The 5364-nt window shown below is 46.5% G+C and overlaps 1 pseudogene; it reads right to left on the bottom strand.

Annotated features, from left to right (window-relative positions):
- Positions 1-2347: 2347 nt before the first annotated feature.
- Positions 2348-5364, bottom strand: part of LOC101998936 — a 3310-nt pseudogene continuing 293 nt past the window's right edge.

Consider the following 5364-nt stretch of genomic DNA (forward strand, 5'->3'; position numbering starts at 1 on the left):
AGTCCTACATATACACATAGAGTCCTACATATACGCATAGAGTCCTACAGCAATTTTAGTTGAGACTTCCATTTTAAGCATAAATCAGCCAAACCCCACCCTAAGTGTCTCCCAGTGTGGTGGAAGAGCGCTATATCCCAGCACCTGGGAAACCCATCAGACCGGTCCACCTGGGGTTAGAGGGCAAGCTCATCGTTTTTTGCGCTCTTCCGTTGCCCTTCAAATCCATTAAGCAGAATTCCTTATCTCATAACACAAAGATTTTACAAGAGGATTTTATGTGCAATCTATCAGCACGACTGCCAAGACGTTCAAATTTGTATTAATAAGGCAGGAGCTTTGGGGCAGACGGGCTTGAGGTTTCAAACCCTGATTTTGCATACTCTTCGTCTCTCCACAGTCTCTGACATCCTGTTGATTGGTGAGGACCGTGTGCTGCTCGCCTCGGCCGGTTGCCCATTACTCCAAGCCAATGATAATTGCTAAATATGACTAATGTCACATGGAAGGTCACAAGGCTCACCTTGAACCAAGGTTAATAGATTGATTTTTGAGCTGAGATGGGAGGCATTTACAAAATGGAAGAGAATGAAAAATTTGGCAACACCAATCTCGAGTAGACTTAAATGATTCATTTGTTACATTTGGACTGTAGCCATGAAATTCATTTGACATATATCACCTAGTTATATTCCATCCAAGACACTGGAAAATAAATTAAGGATACATTTTAACACTAGATGACGTTGCCTGCACAAACACCAGGGTGAGGCAAACCTGAGCAAGCTGACTTTCTCAGTCTCACAGCACAGAAATGCCACATGTATAAAACGGCACCCAGTCACTTGCAAGGACTAAGACTCCATAACACATAACTAAGCAGGACAAAAATTCTAAACAGCTTGGGTACTAATGTCTTCCTGGGTCTCCTTGCCTGGTACAAGGATAAATGGCATGCCCACTCTCCATGCTGTGCAGCCTGGACCTCGGGTTTTATTTCCAGCGTACAGAGTCTCTGGGATCATAGAGAACCCGTCCACCCCCTTGTCTGTACTCCTGCCTGTCTGGGTGTCGTTTTCAGTTCCCAGTGTTGAACTTGGAAGTCTCCAGCAACTGATCAGTTGTACTATACTGGGTTGAAGTGTAGCCCAGTGTTGCCAGAACAGGGCAGCTGGAGAGAAAGCCAGCATTTGCTGGGAGAGTCCTCCCAGGCCCAGAAGCCAGGGCCTATGCTTGCTTCTTTCAAATGTGCAGTCCTAGACGGGGGATGCGTCTGCATTGGTAGGATCCTTGCCTGGCTTGCATGAAGCCCTAAATTCAACCCTTAGTACTGTGTAAAACGGAATATGGTTTGCATAACTGTGACCCAATACTTGGGAGGCAGAGACAGGAAGCTCAGAAGTTCAAGATCATTTTCATCTACAAGCTCTAGTTTGAGGCCGGTTGAGGCTACCTGAGACTCTGTTTCAAAAACAATTGCTGGCTGTGGTGGTGGAGGACTGAAGAGGCAGAGGCAGGGGGATCACTGTGAATTTGAGGCCAGCCTGGTCTACACTGTGAGTTCTAGGAAAGCCAGGGCTATGAAGAAAGACCTTGTCTCAAAAAAAAACAAAAACAAAAACAAAAACAAAAACAAACCAGCAATTCCATTGGGCCTTGCAGAAAGGCTCAGCTGGTAAAGGGACTTGTTGTGTAACCCTAATATCCTGAATTTGATTCCCAGAACCCATCACTGAAGGAGAGAGTTTGTTTGCTTGTTTGTTTTTTGTTTCCACCCTCTCGTGCCTGTGCACTCAGCAGCAGCACATCAACACGTTGTTGGCTGTGCTTAAAATCAGTTGAAGTGCTGTCTTCGCAGGCATGCGGACCTGAGACGGATCTCCAGTCTCATGTAAAAGCCAGGGGTGGCACACAGTATTAACCCAAGTGCTAGAGAGATCCCTATGGATCTTCAGGTCTCTCTGATCAGTTAGTTTAGCTGAATTGGTGAGTTCTGGGTTATTTCTGGCCTCTGCCACACATACACACACATCATCATGTGTCAAAACAACAAGCCAAGGTAATTCCAGACATTAGGTTGAAACTATATCATGAGCTGTTTTTTAGTTCCTATTTTGAAATTGTTTTTCTGTCGTCTCTATGTTGCAAATAGAAAGTAAAGGAAAACGCCCACTGTTTAAAACCCACTTAACTCAGCACTTCTAACTTGAAATAAATAGGGAGGATTAAGTATTGTAAAAAAATACCTGCTTGAACAAAAACCAAAAAACATAAACTGCTGTAGTGTATGTATGTGTGTGTTGTTTGTTTATGAATGAGGAAATTTATTAACCCAGCATACTTTGTACTAATGCTTCTTGTTGGCAGCTGACACCTGTCCTGCAATCCTGTCTTGATCTCTCCGATCCTGACGTGATAGAGGCCCCCATCTTGGTCCCTTTCCATCATTTCCAGCCTCTCCAGTGCACAGAGGATCTTGGAGCCTCTGCTGAAGTGGCTGGGCCTGGCATCGTTTCTTTGCCGTCCTCTGTAGATCTTGGCCATGGAGCCAACCCTGGCACCACCGCAGAGGTACAAGTGCTATGCAGTGAAAGTCACTCCTGTGTAGATCCAGTTCTCACTATAGGGGGCAAGCTCTTTACACTTGGCCAGTTTGACTGTGTCTACCCATTTGGGGACTTACAGCTTCCCGGACTTTCTGAGCAAGTCCACCAGAGCTCTGACTGCTTAAGGTCTTTCACAACAACTCCAGGCCTCCATGCTGCTGCCAGCCAGGAGGAAGCAACTGCTGTAGTTTTAACTACAGCTGTCAAGATGCTTCCAGAACCTAGAAAGAGCAGGCGGCATGACCGGAACTTGCTCAGGAAATTTAAAGGCTGTGTGAACCCTGCTGGCCTGAGAGCCTTCTGAGCTCATCCCTCAGGGACTGCTGTGTCCGTGTGAGCTCTCCCACCTGAGAAGCCCTGGCACGTTGGCCTGTAACTCTGAAGACAAAGGGAATGAAAGATTCTGAAGGGGAAATGTGACAAGGGGGGAGGTTCATTCAAGGACAGTAAAAAACAAAGGAGAAAAGGAAACGTTCTCTTTCTCGCAGACTAATCCTGTGAGTTTGGGTTTTCCCCAACAGAGTGGCTTGAATTGGTTACTTCTGTGTTTTTTAACCATAATGTAAAACCCTGTACAACACATAACCCACACAAAGGCCACAGGTATACATCATGTAAGCTTTCAAGATAGAGAGAGAGAGAGAGAGAGAGATGAGAGAGGGGAGGAGGGAGGGGAGAAAAGAGGGTCAGAAAGAACCAGGCTGGTCTCCAACTCACTATTTAGCTACAGATGGCTTCTGACCTTCCTGCCTCTACTCCCAAATATCAGGGTAACAGGTGTCAGCATCCACCCCCATTTATACAGTATTGGGAATGGAGCCAAGGTCTTCATGAATGTTGGGCAAGCATTCCACCAGCTGGATTTTAGAACTGTCAGTACAAACCAACAAGGGACCCACTTCTCACTTGTTACCATTTTGCAGCAACATTCGTTGTGTAGAATTTGTTTACTAGATGATGCGCTGTAGGAACTAGAGAAACTCGTGTTTGGAAAACAGAGCTGGGAGTAAACTGAGAGATACTACAACTTAATGTGCCCTGTTGGCAGATGGAGAAACAGGGTTTGAGCAGGGAAGAACAGAGGACAGAGTGTAGCTCAGTTGATAGAACCCTTGTCTAGCATGCATGTCTTAGTCAGTGTTCTGTTGCTGTGAAGAGACACCATGACCCCATCAACTCTTTTTTTCTGACTCATTCAAACTACCACACAGCCTGAGCTACATAAGAGCCTGCCTCAGAAAACAGGAAAAGTGGGACATGGTAGCTCACGCCTGTGACCCTAGCACTAAGAGGCCAAGTTAGGAGGACTACCACAAACTGGAAGCCATTCTGTGCTACGTAGTGAGACTCCATCACAAAGCCCCACCCCCCGACTCCCAAAAAGTGAAGAATAAGGAATTCAAAGCCAGAAAGATGATCCAGGTAAGACCTGGAATTAGAATACAAGTCTTCTAAAAGGAACTATCTTTCCAGGCTGGAGCAGGATCTGAGGAGTTAAGAAAATTTACTACACTGTGTAGGGTGGGACACAGCTATAATCTCAGGCTGTGGAAGGCAGAGGCAGGCAGATCTCTGTGAGCTCAAGGCTAGCCTGGTCTACAGAGTGAGTTCCAGGGCAGCCAGGGCTCAGTAGGGAGATTGTGTCTCAAAACAAACAAATGAAAAATACCCAGAACAACAACAAAACCCACTTACTGCATCACAAGAAATGGAGTTGGATCCAGCACCCAGGTATAAACCAGGCACCTTACAAATTCTGCTTGTAATTCCAGCCCTGAGGAATCCAACACCCTTCACAAATACAGAAGTTCATGAACCTACCAATATGTGCGCACACACACAAATAAATCTTTAGAAATAGTATTAAAATAACCACCCTTCCACTCTGAACAGCTGTCAGCATCGCCTTGTGGGGCCAGGGAGTGCTGGAAGCCTTCTCACCACGCAGCGGGCTTTTTGCCAACCGCTAGTTTGTGGTCTCCGCACCTTCTGAGGTGTTTATGTTTCACAATGGCTGTAAGATGGAGCGGAGATTAATGAAATGCTTTCCTTGTTCCTGGAGCCAGGTGTTTTTGTTCTGAGCCCTCTCTCGGTGCCTTCTCAGACCCCATCCCATCTTGCTCACTCTCAATTCGATCACTTTTGAAACATGAGGCAACTTGTCCCAAGCTGTTGGCAAAAGGCACTTGAGAAGCCATGGGAAAGCCCCCGTGACCAAAATTAAAGTAAAACTACATATTTCTGTCACTGTGGGCTACTCCTGTTAAATTACCTTCCTGTTGTCTTTTTCTGTTTAACTTCATAAGATCATCCTTCCAGCACTCACCTCGGGCAGAGACTTATGGAGACAGCAGAGAATCTTGGCAGAAACTGAAGAGAAACTGTCGCCAGGGGGAGGAGAAAATGGATTTAGCTGACAAAAGGCAGGGTTGCCTCTTCAGTCACGGGAATCAAAATGAGTTTTCCAACCTTATGTGAAAAGAGAATTTGATGGGGGTGGGAAACGTGAATTGAACATCTGTCTCTGTTGCTGTCCAGCACCTAGGTTGCCTATCACCTGGGTGCCAATCACACACGGTGCCTGGGTGCCAATCACACACGGTGCCTGGTTGCCAATCACACACGGTGCCTGGCTGCCTATCACACACGGTGCCTGGGTGCCTATCACGCACGGTGCCTGGTTGCCTATCACACACGGTGCCTGGTTGCCTATCACGCACGGTGCCTGGGTGCCTATCACACACGGTGCCTGGTTGCC

This window comes from Microtus ochrogaster, chromosome 4 (assembly GCF_000317375.1).
Source record: "Microtus ochrogaster isolate Prairie Vole_2 chromosome 4, MicOch1.0, whole genome shotgun sequence".
NCBI lineage: Eukaryota > Metazoa > Chordata > Mammalia > Rodentia > Cricetidae > Microtus > Microtus ochrogaster.